This window comes from Callionymus lyra, chromosome 6 (assembly GCF_982586985.1).
Source record: "Callionymus lyra chromosome 6, fCalLyr1.hap1.1, whole genome shotgun sequence".
NCBI classification, from domain to species: domain Eukaryota; kingdom Metazoa; phylum Chordata; class Actinopteri; order Syngnathiformes; family Callionymidae; genus Callionymus; species Callionymus lyra.
This window is the reverse complement of record NC_141823.1, coordinates 31,875,679-31,899,371: the sequence shown is the minus strand read 5'-3', so window position 1 is coordinate 31,899,371 and position 23,693 is coordinate 31,875,679. Positions and strand designations below refer to the sequence as shown.

General features: G+C 39.1%; 1 protein-coding gene across 1 annotated transcript in view; it reads right to left on the bottom strand.

The window, feature by feature from the left end:
• Positions 1–2,203: 2,203 nt before the first annotated feature.
• Positions 2,204–23,693, bottom strand: part of tcf7l2 (transcription factor 7 like 2) — a 142,351-nt gene continuing 120,861 nt past the window's right edge. Inside the window, exon 16 of the mRNA XM_087792761.1 lies at positions 2,204–2,219. The gene's annotated coding sequence lies outside the window, so the exon portion shown is untranslated. The remainder of the gene's footprint in view (positions 2,220–23,693) is intronic.

Here is a 23,693-nt window from a genome sequence, read left to right as displayed (position 1 = left end):
AATCTTCTCTTATATCATACATAATCACCATAATAATGGATTTTTTTTATCTCAACTGTTGCTCAGCTCAACTGATCAAAATTGAAGTCAGCTTGGACATAACAACTCTTCATGAGCATTGAACTAAACATGGCATACTGACTCTCCTGAGGACATCGTTCTAGTGCAGTTCAGCATTGAGATTAGAAACAGCATCAAAGACACATTAAAGGCACAAGGAAGCATTGCACATGGATACAAAAGGCAAAAAGGCTGACTTGATATGGAAGTTCAATGCTAGCAGACCAAAACTCTTCCTGGAAAACGAATGTGCTCCCAACAAGAAACCTGGTTTGAAGGGCAATTAATGTGTGGATTTAAGTGTCTCTTAAATTGATGTTGGACCTCTATTGTACTCACCAGTATGTGTCTGTTTGTACAAAACTCTCTTTTCATTGAAATAATTACATAAGAAAATGTGCGTAAACCCCGCCCATGGAAAACTCTGTTTTTCTGGGGATCAAATCTCGTTTACCACACCCACTCTGCTGTGATTGGTCAAGTGTTTAGATTTGTCACTATGCATCATCAATCCCAGAAGTCTCCACTTCCAAAGGACTCGTCGTATGAACAAAGCAGGCATAATTACAGCTGGCTGGAGGAGTGAAGACCATTATTACGTCATAATGCAGTCCGCTCTTGTAACCTCTCGTTCGCCGAGATTTCAGACGGGGGGATCTTTATAAAGTAATAACTTCAAAACATCATCATTATGAGGGACTTACTGCATCTTGGAGAGAAAGACTTTAATATTTGAAACACGTGAGTAAGTCAGGTGAGTTGGGTTTTCACATTAGTTGCCATTTAACAAGAGCAAACTGTACCTTCCAGATCAATAGTTCAATGGAGTTCTACTATGTGAACGGAAGCCTTTCATGACCTCTCGCTTCCTGATGTTGTTCATGTTTTATATTGTTTGATGGGCAGTTGTTGGTGTTATGCCCAGTCCTCGGAAAAATAAAGTTACAATAAAAATCCTTGAAAGGACTGAGTGCCTCGTGACTGGCTGGCATCCTGTTCATAAATAATAATCTTTGCTGATGTTCAGTGAAAGCTATATTGACAATGTTTCACAAGCAAATCTTTACCTTACTCTTGTTTCTACTAGTGTTTTAACAATGTGTCACATTACACTTCTCACTCTTTTTGGTTCATATCAATAGTTTTAGTGTTGGTAGGTAGATGCACATTTGTTTGAAAGCCGAGATCTTTATTTCTAGCGAGGAAGCTTATGTTTTGTCCTCAATTCTTGAATCCTGGAAGTTGTTTAATTGATTTCATTGTGTGCTTAGTTCATTAAAATAAGAGCCTTGGTGCATGTATGTGCTGTGTCAGGGCTGTTCTAGCCTTGAACCAGGCCGCTACTTTGAGGGATATTTACCAAATGTTCTTTCATTCATTCATTGTCTGAGCTGGTGGGGCTGGAGCCTATCCCAGCTTCTTCGGGCGAGAGGCAGGGGACACCCTAGACAGGACACCAGTATGTTGCAGTATTTACCCAATATCATGTAGCTTAATTTAATCTAAGCAGCCATTGGACAAGTCATGTAATTATGATATAACACTCAACAAAATATGAAGATAAACTCATAATTTGGCCTTTTTATTGTCTGTTGTTCTTAAAGGTATAGCAAGAAAAATGACCAAACTACCCAACTCAAAATTCCGATTCATCAACCCTTTATTTAAAACAAAACAAAACAATATACCATTTAATAATTATTACATAGACCTCTAAACACCCACCCACTATTAAATCCTAGCCATTCACAGCAGCTATATATAGTCTTATTTAAACTGTAAAAGTGTATTGAGATAACTTTGTATTGATTTGACACTTTAAATGAAATAATATTCTATACTACCGTACCTGAACTATTGTTTGCTTTAATAAAGGGAAACTTATTTGAAAACTCAACTTTCCTGACGTACATGTTTCAAATATTGAAGTCTTCATCTCCAAGATGCAGTAAGTCCCTCATCATAACAATGTTTTGAAGTTGTTACTTTATGAAGTTCTTCCCCGTCTGAAATCTCAGCGAACGTGAGGTTACAAGACCGGACTCCATTATGACCTAATAATGGAATTCATTCCTCCTCCAGCCATCTGTATTCACGCCCACTTTGTTTATACAGGGCTTCTGGGATGATGACACACAGTGACAAATCACAGCAAAGGTGTGGTTATGGTAAACAAGATTTCATCTCCAGAAAAATGTAAGTGTTTTCATGAAAAGAGAGTACAAACAGACACATACTGATGAGTACAATAGAGGTCCAACATCTATTTGAGAGACACTTAAATATACACATTAATTGCCCCTCAAACCAGTTTGTTTTTCTTAACTTTCATTTTTATTGTTTTTATTGTTTTCACTACCTTCATTTTATTATGTTGGTGCATATATGTTTTGTTATAATGTTTTAGTCAACCTAATTTTAATTATACTCACCTGCTGTTTGTTTATTGACATATTCCAGGTGTGGTTACGTTACGTTTTATTCACTATTTTAGTTTTTGTTCAAAAGAAAAAAGTCCTATGATATCTTGGGGTTTAAAATATTTCTTTAAATACACATAGTGAAAGGTGCTTTACAAATAAAGCTTACTTACTTGGTATTAGTTTATATTAGTTTTAGTGTGTATATTGAATTTTTCACTTGTCTTGTCTCACTTTTAGGGTTTTGTCAAGATGTATTTGCTCAAATATGAAGCCGTTTGTGTATTTTTAACAATATTTTTCAATTTAAAAAGTATTTGATAGATGATTATTTTTAAACGCTCCCAACATTTTACAAAATTCTAGTTGCGTGTGTCTATGTATCAATGAATTTCGGTGAATGTTGAGGTTAACAATGAATACATATTTAATAGCGAAACGAACGGTTTTCTCTTCTCTGAAAACGAATACTCAAAGTGCAGTACACTTCTAAGCACTAGAGGGCAGTAAAAGACAGATAATCTATATCCTCGAAGGGCGCTTAAAGTTCTGAAAACAATTGTGTTGACAACGTGTTTGTGTCTGCACACACAGATGTCTATGTACGCGTGTAAACACATGCATGTAGCAACAACACACTCCTTGTGGGTCTCTGGATGCTGACTGTACCGAGGCTTATCAGTACCGTGCCACAGCTTCACCCAGGGATAGTTTTATAAACATGTACGGCATGACCTTTGTCCTAGCAGCTTGTCCAATTTACAAACCACATGCGCGAGCGCACACATGCACTCTCACACATACACTAAATTTTTTTTACTTTCAAACCAACGCGGCCCAAGCACAGCACGGCCAGACCGCCGCAGACAAACGATGAACGTCAGCTTTGTTGCTTGTCTGTGGTGTTTTGAACTGCAGATGTAAAAAGCACAACCGAAACTGTAGGCCCACCGTACTGTCCTTGCTTTCATATGATCGGGCGCAGCTTAGCTCTTTGTGTGGTCCCTCATTTAAAGTACTGAGGACAACTGGCCCCACAATGTGTCTGGAAAAAGATCTGGTTCTTAATGGGACTGCAGAATCATAATTGACTTGTCCGTTTTTTTGGATTGAAGCGACACATCTTAGATTCATGAATTCTTCAGAACCGGCTTATCTCGGTGGCAGGCACTGGTTAGCGGCTCTACTGGGATTTAATTGCTCCACGGTGAAGCGGAGGTAATGCGAGATGGAATCAAGAATATTATTGACATGCACGTGCAGTTGTTTTGCGTTGAGGGAAAATTCTGGTGAGATGAGTTGACGAGGCCTCGAAGGAGGTAGAATGAGCCCGCCACCGAGGACCCCCAAGATCCACTCAAGGGACTTTCAACCAAATTAAAAAACAATGACACACCAAGGGAGAGCCTAATTCCAATTCCCATCATCAAAACCCACATTCTTCACTCTTTTGCTTTTAACTTTTGTTTTCGTCTCTTTTCCCTCCACACTGTTGTTTTCTAGTTTGTTTTGCAGCCGCACTCCTCTGGCTGTCGCCGAGCGCTACAGCCACTTTCAAAGACTCAGCTGTCATGTGCCGCCTTTGCGGCCCGTTTGAAATTTTAACGTACATGTTGTCAGGGTGCCGTCAGGAGTGATTGGCAGGTCCGTCCCAGAGCAACACCGGGCTCGGCAGGCTGGCTGTCTTTGTCAGAGGCAGCCGTAGAGAAGCAACAAAGAAACAGGAGCTTAGAAGGGGGGGGGAAATCAGACATAAATAAAACAAAACTGCTCTTGCACATTTCACAATAAAGACCAAATTAGATTAATGTTAAGGCAGAGCTGAGCAAAGCTGTGAGTGGTGGATACGTGACTTGATCTGTTCTCTGGCTTTGTTCCGAGCCGTTGATGGTGCTCAGCTCCGACACCATCACAACAGGACACCAAAGACTGCACAGCAAGAGTCGTGGAAAGAAGCAGCTGTACATGCTCACCCTCTCTGTCGCCTGCTTTCACTGCAGAGGAATTACAAACAGACAAGTTTGTTTTATACTCACCTTGTTATTTAATGCAAATATGTGACATCTGTGGAGAAGGAACAACACTCAGACCCTTGACTTTCACTGCAAGACTTGCAGCACTTTTAAACACCCCCATGATATCCTCGTATAAATTCATTAATTCATTCATTTTCTGCTGTTTATTCCCTTGTCTGGAGCCTATGACCAGCTGAGAGGTGCGAGCAGAAGGGGACACAATACAGTTTTTGAGTAATTTGCTCAAGGGAATTATTTTGTGTTCAAGTAATAATGGTAGTTATCGCCACTTTTGTTCTGTCAGATCTTTACACATTATTCCGTACATAAATACCACTGTTCATTGATTATCTAAAAAGGTTAGAAAATGCATACAAACTGATGCTTGGTTCTATTCTGAGATCTCTAGTTGGATATGCCAAGAAAGGAAAGCACCCAGAAGAAATTTCAAAAAAGGTTCCTAAGTCAACTCATCTGGCTTCTCTCAATGTCTAGGAGCAGATGGTTCTACATCGAATATCTCCCAAATGACTGAACTCTCATAATATCTAAGAGACAGTCCAGGCAACCAGCAAAAAAATAATGATTTTTGTGATTTTGTTTGCAAAATTGTTTTTTCGGGCACTATCAAAGGTGACCAAAGATGAGAGGATTACATTTCTCACATTGTAAATAATGTCTTGAAGCAGGCATTGATGGCCTGAAGCAGTGTGTTGTGTTTCTTCATGGAGGTACTCCACCATGTGTATTTCAAAAAAGAAAAACTACATCCAAAATGCGAGAGATGTGAGGGATGTTATGTAACAAACTAAGTTAGGTATTTTCAGCAATGTGTGATTGTTATAGCACGTTGTCAATTAAAACCACAGAATGACGACCAAATAAACTTTGAAAGTGAAAAAATTAAGATCACGTTCTTTTCTTCTTTTTTTCACAAAACTCGACAAGAAAACACATAAATAAGTTAACAACTCTTATGATTTTGTTTTTAACACAGCTGCATTGAGTCAAACCATATTTCTGTTGAAAGACAAGAAAAAAAGAGCCGTCTGTTCAGTGAACAACCAGTGGCGTAGATTTGAATGAACTACTTACTTTGTACATTCTTACTTTGAATTCTCCACCGTTAAAAGACACGCCTATTCACATCCTCTGCCGTGTCGTGGTTTTTTTTTCAGAAAAGACAATTATTGTTAAGGGAAATAAGGTAAAAAAATTTATTGATTGTTTAAATAAGGTGCTCAATAAACGTAACAGGACATTTAGCCTGCTAGCTAGCGAACTGGCTATTTGACGGTAGCAATAAAACATGTGCACTTTTTATTTCCGAGTTGCTTTGTTATTATGATGTTAGAGTTCTCCAGGTCCTGATTCTGCACGGTGGTTAAAACATGAAGAAGTTCTATTCGACACACTTCCCAGTAGCTGTAAGAAGCTGATATTGTGACTCTGATCAGACTGAATAATCAATAATGCAATGTGTTGAAAACATAAAATTAAATAATCTGTCTAAAGATCTATCTCCTCGCGATGGAACTTCCAGTCTCTGAGGGCATTTTCCACATCAGGTGTCCAATTCTTGATTTAGCGTGTTGTTCAGGACTGTCGCACCACAAAAGTGTTCGGCGGCGGTTCCAGGTTGTGATCAGACTTCCAGAGAGGCGGCAGATAAATATCAGGTTATGTGATATAGCAGGTCCCTTGTGGTAAATAAATGACGTTCTATCTGGGGCACCTGCCATTTTGCACCTTTTAAAAGACATAAAGCGTTGCATGCCCGCTAGCAAAACAGTTTTAGGGGCCAATTAGATGACAAAAATAGAACTGTTTCTAAGCATTGCAAGATTATTATTTAAGGGACAACATGATCTTATGGCTCAAAAAAACTGAGTTTATAGTCCACTGTTTGCTTGATCAGGTTTTCTTCAAATAATCAACTCTTGATCTTCTCCGGGTTGTTAATAACATGGAGGACAGAAGAAGGTGGCGTTGGTTAAGTACAGAGCTTTTTGAGGACATCAGGCTACTCAAGTAGTCAAGGACAATTTTGTGAGAAGGCAAATATGGGAGAATAAATTAGTAAAAAGAGACAGTTATCAGATCGAGGACTTATTTGTTTGGATGATATTGTCAAGTTCAGCGATACTTCAAATGTCTATTTCATCCAAAACCATTACCATAGGGCTGGGCTACTGTTACAGCATGGGGTTTTAAGACATAACCATAACATTTGGAAATGATCTGAAAGTAATGAGTGGTTTAATCCTATTTGTTGGTCATGGTGGGTGGTTGAAGGAGTAACAAGGGTAGAGATCAGCATGTACAGTATATATGTGTTTTCAGGACAATCTAAGTTTTTGTCATTGCACGGAAGTTGAGTTATTGGCGGGAACCTAGCCCAGTTTCAGAGCCCTGAGCTCTGAGTTGAAGATGTTCTCTTAATCTGTATTGTTATTTTTCAGGTTTCCAAGTTGGCTCTCTTTGGGCTCAACAAGACGAACCTGTCACAAACTGATGCACTGATTTAAGGGTACATCTTTCGACTTATATATCAGTGGAATTGAACCATGCTGACCATAACTTCTCATCAGCATCACTGAACCCATCAATGCAGCCTGATCACATTACAGATTCAGAACAGCAGCCTATACCATTGTTAAATTGTCAAATAAATCAACTCAGAGGAGGACATTGTCATCATGTTTTCAATAAAATAATTTGAGTGCTTAACACTCAGAGTCGCTTTTCATCACCTTCTATCTGGTCACACGATTTGATGAATTTGTATTTCATTTTTCGCTAAATGATAGCATATATTCCCCTGTGGGCATGGCGAGACAGATGCACTTATTAAATTTGTCGCCATATCTCCGAACATCTCCTTTACAGACTCTCGTTTGTCAGCGGCAAAGAGGCGAAGCTGATGGATCCGACTTTGTACCGGCGTTCATTAAATACACACCAAACAGTCTTCAAACCCGCTCTATTAGTGCCGGCTTCCACAACAAGAGGAGACTGAAGGCAATTTTTGACCATGAAAAGCTCTATAAGCAGATGAGTGAAACTTAAAAGATAAACAGTTGAAGTTTTCCCTCATTTGCAATCAAAATACTGTTTAGGAGCCCATCATTGGATATCAAAGCTGGAGAGATTCCTGAAAATGGAATGACACTATATGTGTGACTGTTCAGATGGCCATCACGAATCTACGCAGAAATATAAGCACTTATTCTCTGTAACCAGACACAATAATGGACTCACATATACAAACTGGACTCAAATGGACACTGGAGCAGACTTTTACTGTGTCTCCGCACTGAAATAATTATAATTCAAAGACTGTAATGAAGAAGTGTACCTTAATACAAACTGTAGTGTTGTGTGTACAGTCGTCTCCTATCCAGGATTGCAATAGCAAATGGTTTTTGTAAATTTAAAACGCCTAAATTAAAGAGGCACAAGACATTTCAGCTCACTTTTAAAGACAATTTCTTCTAAGAAGTATTACTATTGACAACTTTTTTATCATTACGGAAATCCATTCATATCAAGCTAAATAAAGAATAACAAACATTAATTTGATGTCACGCAAGAACAGAATTTTGTAATTTATATTCAGAGAAACAATCTTAATGTTTAGAAATGAATAAGACCATCTAAACATTTTTGACAAGCAAACTCCTGATCAAGTGAAAACTGCAGTGAGTGGCTTTGCTAGCAGGACACAACAGACCTCCAGTCTCCTCCAATTAGCACTTCTCTTGAAACTACAAATTTAGTTGTCTCTGGAACACTGCTGTTAAATGTATTATATATGTTATATGTAGGGTTGATCAAAGTTAGTGGATTCCAGCACTAACTGTGTTTGCCTGATGGTATGTGCTCTTATTCTCCTGGATATATTGTTTAAATTACTTTTGCCATTATTATTTTGCCCTGCTCATGATTTGGACATGATTGGATCACTGGTGACTGAGGGACACTACCCCACTTTGTGTTATGGAGGCAATGTGTGAACTTGAACTTTTTAACCTTTACAGAAAAAAAAATACAAATCTAATTCTAATTCTTTTTTGGCACATTAGAATCCCTTATTAGTCCCGCGAGGGGAAATTCGGTAGTGCTTTTTACAGCCATTCACACATACTGATCAGGGTAAAGTGTCTTGCTCAGGGACATAACACCTGCCTCTTGGTGAATCTACTGCTCCTGAATTTTTGTGTCGGTCACAAATAAACAATAGATGGAAGACTTCTAGTGACATTATTTTGTTTGATTGTCAACTAATAGAAAACTAGCCTGTACCTTTCAAATCACACCAGTTCCTCCAGCACTTGGACTACTGTAGTAATATTTAGTAATATATTGATGAAGACATGTTTTTCAATTAAATAGAAAATAATACAATACAAATAAGAACAAAAAATCTAAATGACACAAAAACAATTTTAGTTGTCAAAGATGTTGTGTGTATCAACATATTCACATTTATAAACATAAAATATTTGAACCATTTTGCAATGAAATATTTATGATGTTATAGGAAAGGTTAAGGCACCCATTCACACAGTCTTTCAAATATTTTTGTGTTGTTAACTTGTTATTCTCATTTATGATTTACAATGCAACACTTTAGATGGTGAGAATCGCTGCGTCTTGGCAGTAAATATTGTTGAGGCTGCACGTTGTGATAGCAACAGCGTCCACCAAGTTGTCACTTCACAATAAATAATGAACTTGATGTCATGATTGACTCACATCTCGACAAAGAATTCTTATATGGATCTACCTTCCCTTCTTCGCTGCGGTCATGGGCTCGCCATAGCTAGCAGCAGTTCGTAATACGTTCAGAGGGATTTTTATGAGTCATAAATAAAAAAGTTATTCGACTCCTGGCGAAAAGTGTCTGAACCGCTTGACATCCAGATGTGATGCTGTACATGTGTTTATCCCAACTAATTTTAGGCACTGATGGTGCTGATATTGTCTACTGTGACTGGGCCATTAGAAAAAGTCAATCTTATTTGTCTTTTACGTACTTTGTCTTATTCTTAACTATTAGGATGTTCATAATAAGACATTTCTGGCCTGTCTCAGCTGGACTAGTGCTGGCGCAAGTCATGATTGATAGCGTTAGGGTATTGAATTAAGTGTACAGAAGGTGGGCTGATAGAAGCAGGCATCATTCGGAGATGACTTTGGTTGACTGTTAGGTTTCACCCAGGCCTCCTCAGCTCAAGAATGAATCTCTGGTGCCCTCAGAACAACCAGAGAACATGGGATGTCAGCTTTGATGAAGAAAAGTATGGGGGCTATTGTGCAAATATTTAGCTTGATATTTGAGCGTCTTAATCTTCTATAAGGTGATCTTTGCTGCAGAGCAACACAGGGTGCCGATGTTCAAACTAGCTCCCAGTTGTGGAACGAAAGAGGGAGCGATAAGAGACAGGGAAGGGAGGGAGAGGAAAGAGAAGAAGGTCTGTGTACTTGCTAGAGTGCTGGGAGCGAGAGTTCACTACGGGGGCGTAAGTGTGTCAAGAAGAGCGCTTTTCCCCCATCCGCAAGCCCGAGGCCCTCTCAGCAACATTAAAAAGCATAAACAGTCAATACTGAATGTAACTCAGAGAAAGAGCAAGAGAGGGAGACCGTGGAAAAAAAGAAACAAGTACGAGAACGCAAGGGTTTTTCGAGCGTTACACAACATAGTGAGATCAGAGAAATGGAGGCCGGGCTGTGGTGTAGAGTTGCAAAGCTGTTCTGATGCAGGAAGGGAGCCTCTATGAGTGAATCATTCATTGCGGGCGGCAGGGGTGTAAATATGAAGGGGAGGATTGAAGAAGAGGGGGATCAAGGAAATGCACACCTGGTGCAAGACAGGGGTCAGATTGGCTCAACACAAAAGACGACGAAAGGGAAAAAGGGAACGAGTTGTTTGGCAATCACTGCGCTTAGACAAGAAGGTGCGATACAGGAGTGTGTGGAACGTGCATATGGTGGTGGTGTGTCTGCGCCGCCACAGAAGAGCTAAACACATGCTTCCATCCCAACGAGAGGATGGCTCTTCTTTTATTTAAAAAGAAACAGTTTCAGTTAGAGATGTGAGGGATTGTTTATCTGTGGCGCATTGTTCTCGCTTCTAATCGCTCAAACACTCGCTCTCCTCTCGCCGTCGCTCACAAGTTTTTCAAAAGGCATCTTTCCAAACACTCGACACCTGGCTGGCTGACTTCAGAGCCTAAATCAACCGAGAAGTCTCTTGCTCCATTTTTAATCATCCACTCAGTCACACCTCACATGTTCAATCTTATGCATTCTATCGACAGTACTGGAGAGCAGGTGGGTGTGTATGCGTGAGTGTGTGTGACTGTGTGCATGTGTATGTGTAAGATTTTAAGAATAAAGTATTGACTGTTGGTAGATTAAATAAAGGTTCATTTTTCTACTTGGAATTCTACTTCCATTGTGGAACTTTCTTTTGAGAGTTTCAGATTTTTATAATTTCATAAAAAAAATTGTCCTATCATGCCGTAAAGTGCTGTAAAAGCCAAGGTTCATACTTAGCAGACCACAGGACTATTTTGTGATAGAACACATGTTTATCAAGGTGAGGACAAAGTGGTTCCAGTAAAAAAAAGTGAGATACAGCTGCTGTTGTTACCAGGTCCTGCTGGATGGTGGGGAAGGGTGTGCAGGAGTGCAGGAGGTGGTGGCAGGCAGGTGATCCTTATCCTACTCAGCTCACAATACAGAAAACTTGGCCTGTGTGTGAAGATGCAAGGAGGCTGACGACCAAAGGACTACATGTGAGAGAGCAAGAGGTTCAATCAAGGTGAAGAAAAAGGGTGGCTACAGTCACCAAGGACGGGAACCATGTGTCAACAGCTGGTGTGATTACCAAGTTCTGGTGGCTGGTTGAGGACTGCAATGCAGTTTGTGGCAGGAAGGTGTTTCTGCATATAGGAAATGTGTTTTGTCCAATTGCTCAGTGTATGCTTTCTGAAACAAATGTGCCAGGCCCTCAGACAAAGGTTTCGCTATCATTTAACCCCCACCAGTCTGCCTGTAGGTCTTTGTCATTTTTAGCATCAGACACAGTGCAAGTTGTCGAGAGTGCGGCAAGGTGGGAGGGCCTCACAAACCTTTGTGGAACTGGGGTTACTTCCATTATCTCTAATGCGTGTGTGCTCAGCCTTCCAACAAAGGCATCGCTGTTGGAAAAAAAGCCAAAAGGCTTTGGATGAATTTGCTTCCTTCTAAACGTGAACCATCCGCGGCCCGCACGTCATGTCAGGCTAAAAACAAGGAGAGTCGACACTCAGCTGACCTCAGGTCTCTGAACTGCCTAAGCCAGAGACCACAAGGTCATGTCCAAATAGTAGTGAGTGGTAAACGCAGAGGTGCATTACAAATGTTCTCAGCAGGAAATCCACAATTGAGGGTGTCTTACGCCTCACCCCTAGTTGAATGACCTCACAGAGCAAACAAAAAATCCTGATCCACATCTTCATAAGCTGTCTGTATGGAAGCAAACAGTCAATAAAACAAGTTATGGATCGACAGGGACATAACAGTCGGAAGGCCTGAATTCCTCTACTCTCCTTAAATAACAGGCCAGACACTGGTCCATCCATATGAAAAGGAAAATGCACTGGACGGCGATCTTGCATGCAGAGACCGTTTAACCACTCCATACCAAGGAGATGCCATCTGCCGCATTGGAGAAAGCTAAGAATTTGCGGGTGTATTTGGCAGAGGACAGAGCAAGCTACCGGACCACCTTGTGAGACATCTTTTTTTTTCTTTTTGAAGGACCTTCTTTACACTCATAGAAATAGAACCAGTCAGGCAATCCAGAACTCAATCAAAGGACACAAAGGTCTCACAACGGATCCCTCCTCCAGACTTACGGCCAAAAGAGTACTTCACCAGCAAACAGGATACCCAAAGCGTGGATGTAGTACTGCCCACGTCCAGCTTAGTCTGCAGAAAGTGCAGGATATCCATTCCTGACAGGATGTCGTGTCTGACTTGGAAGGTTGGAAAGTTATGAGGTCAGCATGAATAGTTAGGTTTGCTTTTTATAGTTGCTCCTCAAACATCATCGAGCGGTGTGAGAGAGCATTGGGAGCAGGCAGGAAACAATTATCAGCCCCTTACTCTCCACGCCTCTTTATATCAGAATACAAATAGTGAAGCGCCACAGGACAAGGAATCGAATGGCATGTATTAAAAACCTAGTCAGACAAAAGTCAAGCTTTATGTACACAGTATCCCTGTCTGAGAATAAAAAAAATACATTTTATGTGTCATTGATTGTTTGACTTGCTAATGGCCAGATTGCTCATTAACCGAAGCATTTAGTGTCCTTGAGTTTAACTTAACCTAAAAATGTGATTCTAATTTATTTCAGTTAATTACAGGTCAAGATACAGAATGAATCTTGTTTAAAACTCTCTTCCATTTTTTTACATTTCCTGTTTCCTTTTAATGATTTTAGACCAAAGAAAAGGAACTTCAGCGCAAAGTTATGTTTGCGCCACTTTCCTGCAGAAGCAAGACTCAATATTTAAAATATTTAGATGAGAAAGATTTAGATGAGAACAATATCGATGAAAGTGTGAAATTTGACTCTACCCAGTGGAATAGGCCGTTTCCTTCTGTTGTCAAACAGAATGACTAACCATGCACATTCAGATTCTCCCGTGACGCACGTTATTAATTTATCAGTGTTATCTGCGCTCTGACACACACCACACATCCCAGATGATTGACAATGTGATAAATTTTATTTGAATATGACTGACATGAATTATGTAACCAGAGAGACTTCGGGCTTTGTTGCCTTCCACCATTTCTTCACTTTTCCAGCCAAGATAACATACAGTCGATAATGTACAGTAAAAAAAAAAATCTAAAATGCTCTGGCGTCTATACACCATGGACTTAAACACAGTTCTAGAAAAATAGACTACACATGAGAAACGGTTATTTTTGTTCAGCTCCAAATCTATAGACTTTGTCTGCAAAACAGTCAAGGTCAGAGAACACAAATAAGAGGCAAAAAGGGCAAATAAACACTGGTCAAAGGCAGCATCTGCAGGCTTTAGAAAAGTGACAAAACATTTTCCTGCGTCTCCTCATAAACCTATTATATAAAAAACATTAGTCCTCAAAGGGTTTTAAATGTCAAGCAGTTATCAAAAAACATGTTTTATATATATAAAAAAGAAGCAGAATAAAGTCTAATCTGTCAGCAAGCGTGGAAGTCACTCAGCAGAAGCCTTATCTCTCTGGGTCAAACTCTGATTCCCATCTGCTGCTGTTGATGCAGCTAATGGATCTATAAAAACAAACCATGTCTGGCAATTATTGAGCTCCAAGCAGACAGTGTCTAGAATATAAACACAATAGAAAGAACTGTTTGGGTTGTTTATGATAATAAACCATAAGATAATAATAGAGCATGTTAAAAGTCGTAACTGAGAGCAGCAACACACAGGAATATTCCTTGGCATGTTATTTATTTCCTCAGCATCAGAGGACCACAGAGAAAAAAATAAACCATATGTAGTTTTTTTCAGTCTCTCCTGACTTATAGGTCTATGTTGAAAAATTGTGAAGAATGACAGACAAATACAAATACAAATACAGCATGAAGTGCCATGTCATGCGACAGCATCTCTATATGATTCAGGTCAGGATTATTGACTATGCCAAGCCAAAGTCTTTTTCAACTTCAGATTTCCAAGCTTTTTTGAACTAGAGGCAATGAATAAGTGACATTCTCCTTCAGGATATTTTATATACATTACTTTCATTCTTTCGTGTATCACAGCATGTCTTCCTGAAGCAGCGATACAGCCCCAGACCATTACACTACAAACACAATGTTTAGCTTTTTTTTCAAACACACAGTTACTTTTTCACCAGATTTAATGTTACACACCTTCAAAAACTGTTCTTGTCAGACCAAAAAAGTCCACAAAGTCTTTTTTTTTTTTGTTCAGCCGTGGTTCACTTCTTTTCTTACGGTGGATTCATGAAGACTGACCCAAACTGAGGCAAGTGAGGCCTGTGCTGTGTCTCAAATCGCATACTTTTCTTAGTGCACTGGCGGTTACTATGCATCAGACTAGTACAAAAATTCTAGATCGATAGTATGTCTCTTGATTTGACACTGCCGCTACGCACCAACCAGAAATGACGCGACAGCTTCTTCTTCTACTACTATTTAACGATGATTGCAACCAGCTGTTTGAACGCTATGGACACCTGCTGGCAGCAAGTTTTGCAAGTGTATATGAGATATGAGAAAATAAATATTCGCAAGATATTTACGCCAGTATCAGCACCGTTTAGCGACGTAGTTCTTGACGTAGCACCACCTACGTCACTAAGATGGAGGCCGTTGAGGGTGTAAAGTGGCCATCGATTCACATTAATTTTCTGTCTGTTTGGGTGCGCAACACATTTTCACACACTGCTCAGTGTGAACGAGCTTGTATAACTGCAGAAGTGCGCGATTTGGGACTCAGCAATACTTTACTTAGTAAGGCGGGTTTAAAATATTTCATGATTGAGAACACTCATGGCAGTAATCAGGCCGTAACTAGAGAAATTAAACCTAGGTGTGATAAACCACAAGGGTGGTTTTGTGTTCACTAGTATTGTCTTTGACTAATATTTGAATTAGTTTGGGAGATATTATTGTGAACAACATGCTGTATTTGCTGTTCTAAGGACTAAATAGTTGTTTTCTATAAGATAGAGGAAGGGCTAGATTGGCAGGGGACGATCAACAAGGGGACACTACCCCTCCCTTTTCGACCAAAGAAAGACATCATTATGAGTAAATGACATGAGGCGGTTTATTCGGCTCCACTCCAGGTCCCTGAAGAGTCTTCTCTACACCGCTTTGCTGCTGGCCACAGGCCCTCTGAAGCTGCCGTTCAAGCTCATCTCAAAGAGACGGAGGCTCGCACATTATTGATTGGACACTTGATAAAAGGTCACAGGGGCCCTCCTCGTCTGTGGGCTCCAGCTCTGCGAATAAGCCCTTTACCATAGAGCTTAGCACACAACAGCAATGTCCCCATCATCCGCCACCTGGGGTATCGGCACAAACAAGCCGATCAGTTTCTCTCCCCCACTCCAAACTCTCTCTCAAGCACAAACAGAGCAGCTGACAAATGTCAGAATGGCTTGTATAGGATTTTTAAGAAAATAGTTTATTAAATGAACTGGTTAATTAGGTCCCTGAGGCCCGCGCACTAATTGAGAGCCACGGAGCTGGCGTGGCAAGAAAGCCTGAACAAAAGCAAACGGCTCAAACAAATAGACGAGAGCTTGAGAACCCTCAGCCACACACACACACACACTCGCACTGTCCCATACACACAGTGATCCATAAATTAACGGGAAATAAACAACTGTTTACATCTTTCCTCCCTTCTTTTCAAACTCCCCCCACCCTTTCTCCTCGCATAATTTCATGACCTGCCAAATGTTCGTCTCTTCTTGATGTTCCAGCAATGTAGAGAGACGCACAACCACAGAAATCTGCCACATTGCACAAAGCATCTGTCTCCACACAGCACCCCGCATTCATTAAGTTTGTACCAATTAGCAGCCATAGCTTATAGCATAAACATTCATTTGTGGTTCCCACTTTGAAACATCTTTCTAAAGTGAGTGTGTCCCTCACGGTGCCCTTGTGTCACCCAACTTTGTCTTCACAAAGTCTCTTTTTTTTCTTGCATAATTAGAGAAGAGATCTATTTCTTTCACCGTCTTCCTCTCAGGCTCCGTCTTTGTCCCTTTTAACATTGCGCTCCTGAGCACCTTGAGAGTACGAGTGGTTTTGTCAAGAAATCACACCAAGGTTTTCTCAAAGACTTTTGAGCTGGAGTCATAGGCGGAGGTGGGTTCGGGGACCAGAACGTAGAGGCACGCTCCTGACACTTCCACAGTTACACCTGTTTCAACAATTATCCTGTGCTCTGATAAGCACCGAGCTCCTCAGATGTGTCATTTCTTGGAGTTAACCGAAACTTTTCATTGGTGACAAAGTCGTGTGTATTCAAACTTCCAAGCCCTAGTTTCCACGCGTTTGTCAAAGTTGTTGCGTTGGAAGAAAGAAAACTAGCTATTGTGGAACATTATAAATAGATCTATGGTTCTGTCTTTGTATTTTAATTTAAAGTGCAGCATATGAGTGTACACTTTTGATGTGCGGATCAGACTCGGAAAAACCTGAGGAGTTTAATTGGTAACCTCGCCCCTACTGATCCTCCGTGTCAACTGATGGATGAATCTCTGACTTCAGGTAAACAATACAGATGACAGCGAATGTCACCAATTACATATATATTTTGTGACACATTTCCCAAATTAATACCACAAAAAGTCATTTAATGGGTTCTCTTTTTGTTTGAAATTATAAAAATGTTTTTACACCGCCAACTTTTTCTGCTCTTCTTGAAAGTCTTCAATGTGTTGTTGGCACATCCGAGGTGTTTGATACTGATTTTTCTTTATAAAAGTAATGAGCAAATGTTTTATAATTTACTAACGGAAATTTGCAGAAAATAACCATCATTTAAAATATACATGTTCTCATGTATATTTATTTTTACCCTTTCTTGTAAATTAATTTGCTAATAATGGACTCAAGTCAATTTTAATTGGTTTACATTCACCAGAACTGATCGTGCCACATGGACCAACAATTATTTTCTTAATCAAATATTAGATTAGGGGTTTGATGTATTTTTTTTCATGACATTAAGATGTATTGAACATGTAATCATTTAATTAGAATATATATAAGACATCACAGAACAATTGATGACAACAAGAAATAATATTAAATCGACAAATATCAAACAAAAAACGCATACTGCATAGATGCAGCGAGCAAACTAAATGATATTGCAGGGAAATAAGTAATTTTATGAATTATCCGTGCGGCAACTATGGCAATTTTTGATGTCTCTCAGGAGACTAACATTTAATGCTATGAGCAGGAAGTGTTGCACTTCCATCTCTGAAGTTCACATGATTGAAGCATTTATTAATGTATTTATCTTTCATGTATTTGTGAATTGGATGACTTGTATAGTAATAAGTTTTAATTTATTATGTTCTAGTCTTATTCTCTTGATTGAGAATTGATAGAAACAGAGAACAATTAAATATGTATTGGTATATTTAAATCTCTCTTTATAAATATATAAATATGTTTAAGTTCTCATAATTTACGATAAATAATTCTCATTTGTTCTCAATTCTCATCAAGACTAGATTTTGTGGTTGTTGCCAAATAACCCTCTAACATTAGAACACATATGATTAATCATTAAAATCACATTATATATGAAAGAAAATGTAACTACATATTGAGCTCTTTAGTATGTTCGATGTTATTTTAGTTATATTTACCTAAGTGGAAAATTCACGTTGTAAACATCTCAACACAATTAGATTTAATCTGTGTAAAAAATGGACCACATTTCAATCAGATTTAAGGAGTTATGTGTGTGTTTTTTTTTAACTAGGAGTATTTCTTTCATTTTTTAAATGCTTGAACTTTAAATGACCTCATCTCAAATTTCAACTTGAATAAAACACCCTGCAACTGATACAAAACCTCAATAAACCTTTGCTCAACAAGTGCTATGGAGCGTATTTCTGTTGATGTTATTGGTTTTTCTTTAACCGAATATGGTAAATCTGGCAAAAGCAGTTCACATTGAAATTCTAATCATCTTAGCCGATTCCAAAAGGTCAGTGTTTTGATATCAGGGGTAATTTTTGGGGCCTTTAAAATGCTCCGCCTTGACATTTATAAGCAAATATGACCCCGGTAGCGTAAAAACCCACCACATCGTGATTACCCGCTAAACACTGACGCAGTGGGAGAGATTTCCCCCACCCCCTTCCCAAGTAAACTCTGACCCTCGGCCCCTCACTGTGATGGGAGTTCCTGCTCTTCGTCTCAGAAGGGAGAGTTGGATGATGGGGCGCCGAGGTCAGATGCTATTGAGCGATTCTTCAAATAAATATATGAATAAATTACTTGATGAATGAACGGCTGTACTCAAATCACTGGAGAGAGGCTGAGACCTCAACTCGACACCGAGTGAGAAGAAAAAATATCTCTGCTTTTCTTCAAGTTTGAAGGCTCATCTCTGATATTGTACATTTTCAAAGATCAGCTTTGATAAATGCGATGCCTCTCTTTCAAGCATGATGGTGGAATGTAGAAATGTTTTCTGGTTTCAAATCGATAATCTCTGTTGTCTAAAACAGTTTACAACTATTAAACATCTATATTTTATTCAGATTTATACATTTTCATTTTAGAGATAAACAGTCCTCTTTTTATGAACTCGACATTTGGTTTTTGCAGGTCGTGCCGTTTTATTTTTGATTTATCTTAAGGTTGCTCCTTGAAAATAATGCCTACGTCAAACCATGCCACTGTGCAAAAATGGTTTGGGGCCCCTGTATAAATGAAGCAGAAAAATATAGTAAAAAGTAAGCGTGTTTTATTTATTTATATATATATATATACAGTATATTATTTATTTATTTATTTATATATACTGTATATATATATATATATATTATGTATTTATTTATTTATATATATATACAGTATATATATGTATTATAAAAGGAAATACTACTCTGATGCTGATTCAATCACACATGGATCAAGTTACTTTTGACACTACAAAAACCAGCACACATGATGATATAATGTTTGCAAATGATCAGAAGCAAGAAATCAGAATTCATCATTGTTTGTGTGCAGAATCTTGTAGTTGATGCCTCAAAGGTGCTTCAGAGGTTCGAAGTTCTTACATGACTTAGGAAATGGACCTGAACCACAGCCAAAATTCTGGACCTGATTGTGTATCGTAGGAAGCTGTTGCTCACGTCAGGCTGAGAAGAACAATTCTCACTGCAAAAGTTCAGGTGTTGTATAAGGATCAGCTTGTTTAAGTCTAAGACTCCTGTTGTCCTTTTGAAAATACTGGAATATCTATCTATAAGTCAATAATCTTGATAGCTTTTTACTTTTCAAGAAAAGTACTTCACCAATACTTTACAGAGGTTATCAAAAAATGAGGCAAATACTATGAAGTGTGGGGTACAGAATAAATCTGGGGTAGCAGACATGGTGGTTAGTATTGCATCTGGACAAAATTCTGACTTAATCATTTCTTATTTTAGCAAGGTTGTCTTTCATACCTATGAAACAACCAGAAGTCGGCGCTTTCACAGTCGTACACTGACAGACGGCCTGCTTCAAACCTGTGTAAGTCGCTACACGGTTATGTCGTCGGAACATCGCCGCGGTGAAGACGGTTGGAAGATGATTACTGCTCCCTCGTCGTTGACAGGGTCACCTATTGTCTGAGATAGGAAATGAAAATATTCATGGCAGACATGAGATGGTGTAATACACACCGCGTCGCAGATGCATAATTCAGTGCTTTTAAACTGGACCCGTCTCATGAAGCAAGAGTTGTTGCTTCAGTTCATTTGTCTCCTCGTCACTCCCGCGGGCTGACATCTCTCTCAGTGGCACAATGGAGACGAGAGCACCTTCGTGGTGCAGGTACACCCCCACCTCTCTCTCTCCTCATAAATAAACGATGGTGACACACAGCAATAATTTGCATTTGTGTAAAATTGACGCATCAGCGCTTTTGCCTGCCGAGGAGACTTGAGGTGTGTTTTTATTTTATTATTTATCGGAAAATTGCTTTCATTAACGAAGGCGAACCAAAAGGTGTTGCCAGCTCTGCACCTACTTGTCAAGCGGATCATAGTCTGTTCTTCAAGACGATCACAGCCCTGGCCTTTTTCTCTCTCTCTCTAATTAGGCTGCGAGCATCATAACAAACGCTGAAACAGGTTTGTCCTTGCCTAATCCGCGGGAGCTAATTTTTAAGGTTATTATGCAAATCGATACTGTTTACAAACATGAAAGCCGCCCGCCTATTTTTGATCTGCCACATCGGCTTTCGATAGCATAAATCTCCGCTCGGCAGGTGTCATGTCAATAACAAGCTCCAATCGATTAGTACCAGTCTAAGGGGGATTGGGACAGCGGGGCCGGTGCCGGGGAGGGGATTTTAATCAGCTAAGGACTCTGAACATACTCCTCTTATCAGCGTGTGGACACAAGCAGAGATGACAATCACGCTAATGTCATGGTGGGAGAGAGACGAGGAGTGTGGCGGGACTGCAGGTGCAAGATTTAAACGCAAACATATCAACATTCAGTGTTGGACAAGACACATTGAATGGTTTTAAAATATAAGATGATGTGTATACTTTTTTATGAGCTTCATTACTGCTTATTTCCTGGATTGGATTTAATTGTAGCTCTTGAGTTTCAACACAGAAATGTTTCACACCAGAAAGATTTCAGTGGGTTAATGTTGCTAGACAATAATCCCTTATTTTCCTTTCCTGTTTTACAAACCAACATTTTCATTGTGAGTTTTGTACCTGAGAGTCACTACAGACTTATTTGAAACAGTCGTCACATCATTTTATATCGTTTACTCTTTGTCCTTGTGACGATGGTGCTGTGCAGTCACACCTTAAAAGTTGGTCTTGGTCTTAGCCACTACTGTTGTTATTGTTGCTTTGAGCTAAACTTAAAAATGTGTTTTGTCAGTTTTAAGACTTATAGTCTGTCTTTGAAATTCATCCAATCAAAGTCAGCCCTTGATTCTCATCCATAAACTCAAAAATTTACATTGCAGCACAAACTGTCATTGCTTTGTTAAATAATGGCTTTTTTTTTCCCTATTCTCTATTGCTTTTCATGTCGATGCCGTTCTAATCAACTCTGTCTATTCTAATGTGTCCCTAAGTTTTTGGAAAGGTGCATTATTTAAAATGTTTTATCACTATTATTATTATAAGATGCAATAGTACGTCATTCTTTCTTCAACCCGAAAAGCTAAGTAACTTTGTGATGGAACAGAATTATGTGCTGTTTTTTTCCAGCAAACTGTGACTTGACTTTAAATAGGACATGTAATGGATGGGGAGTTTTATTAAAATTAAAATTAAATTAAATATGACATAAGTCACCTATTAAATTATTTGAAAGCAGTCAGGTGAGAGGCACCTTATACGGCTGCGCAAGTAAATCCATTGTTAAACAGGAAACTGATATGTTTTTGTTCATCTTCTCTTTCCAAAGAACAAACTAACATCACAAACCATTACAGAGAAATTCTGTACTGATTAACTGTTTGCTAGCATTGTGGCAGATACACACTGAGATGACAAAGTACTACAAATATTCTGGAAGTATGGTGAACTGTTAATGTTCATTTGGTTCGGGTTGTTAAACTGTGAAGAAAAGGTTTCAGTAATTTAAGTTCAGTGAACTGTTGGGTTAATTGGTGACCTGCGTTTAACAACCTTGAACTGTCATCTTTATTCCGCCAGACACGCGAGTAACAGAAAGAGAAAACGCAGAAGAGACCTCCAGCTCGGCCCCCACTTGTGGACATTCTCCACATATAATAACACGTCATTCCTGTCGAAAGAATCCCCCTGTGATGAAGTGCAAAAGATTAAGAAAGGGGACAATAAAGGGCGAGTCTTGTCTGACAAGCCTTTAAATCTGGGACAGTCAGCCTAAAGAGGACTGAACGTCGCGGCGGCACGAAACTGGAGCTGGGAGGGAGACAGAGATGGAGGGTCATTAGTTGGATTGTTTTCTTTAAATTCTCTGAAGTCTTTGTCTACACTACATGTTTGTAAAAAATATGCTCCAGTTTGTTGTTGTTGCGCAGGATTGGGGCAAATATCTCAACTCACTGATTTTAACTTCACTTTCAGAACAAAGGTTTAAAGGTGCCATCAGCAGTTTTCTCTTAGATCTGCTTCCCAAAATAAAACATGGTGTTACACTGACATTTTTTAGAAAACGATGACTGGAATATTGACAAATGTAACGTAAATTATTTGTATATTAATACACAACCTTAAAGCCCCCCCCCCAGCAACGTTTGTAGAAGATGTTGCTGTACAAAAACCTTTTTTGTATTTTGATCGTTCTCAATCAATATTTTGGTATCAACGTTGACGTGTCTTGTTTTTTGTTTGTTTTTTAAACTCTCACAAATGATGGTTGTTTCTAAATGAATGGAAATTCAAAATGCCATCTCGTTGATCCCCATCAGTATAAATACCAGACTCATTTTCCACCTGCTTCATAGTCTTCACTGCGTTATACACCATGATTGTGCACACCCTGGTGTAGAAACTTCATCAGACCATGAACTATCCCCAACATCTCCTCTTCCATCACCTCAGCACTGGAGCTCCTCTGGGCTGTCTGCTGAGCACCCTCCTGTTCACCCTGCTGACACACAACTGCTCCAACTAGAGCTCAAGCTGATGTATTTTGAAGTTTGCAGATGACACAGTGGTGGTGCATCAATAACTACCATGAGTCTGTAGAGAGCGGCAGAACTCCTACAGCGTTTGGTGCAAAGAAGACATCCTTAACATCAAACCACTTCTTGTATTTCTATGTGCTTGTATTTCACTCACCACTTTTTGTTTGCCTACTGTTGCATTTTTGCTGTGTGAAGATATTTTTTTCTTTTGCATTTCAGGAAAAAAAAGAATCTCAATCTAATTCTAGAAATGTTCAAGTAAATGGTCAGATATAGACCTGCCGAAGCCTTCATTTTCGTGTAATAAGTTGTAAGAACATAAAAGAATGCACTGCAGGGGAGCCTTGTCAGGAGGAAACATATAATATTAGTTTTAAAATCATGGAGAAACACGGCCAGAAGGATTTTAATCAAGTGTTGGATTAATAAGCTAGTGTGTTGCTGTGTCCCAGCATGCACTGCATGCCTAAAAGGTTCCATTGGCTTGCATATTTCTACTTCCTCAGGTGATGTAAGGATTTATCTTTAATGTCGTAATATTAAAAGTGTTATTAAGTGATCATTGAATATAAAAGAGTACCATACATTTTAAATGTCAACAAGTGACTAAAAGATGGCGTGTAAAATGTTGCATTGTTTTAATTTGATTGATCGAAAGTCAAACAGAAATTCTCTTAAGAATAGTTTGTGAAAGAATTAAGACCTTAAAGTGAAAGTGACGAAAAGAAAACAATGCCATATGTGCACGCTTGTTT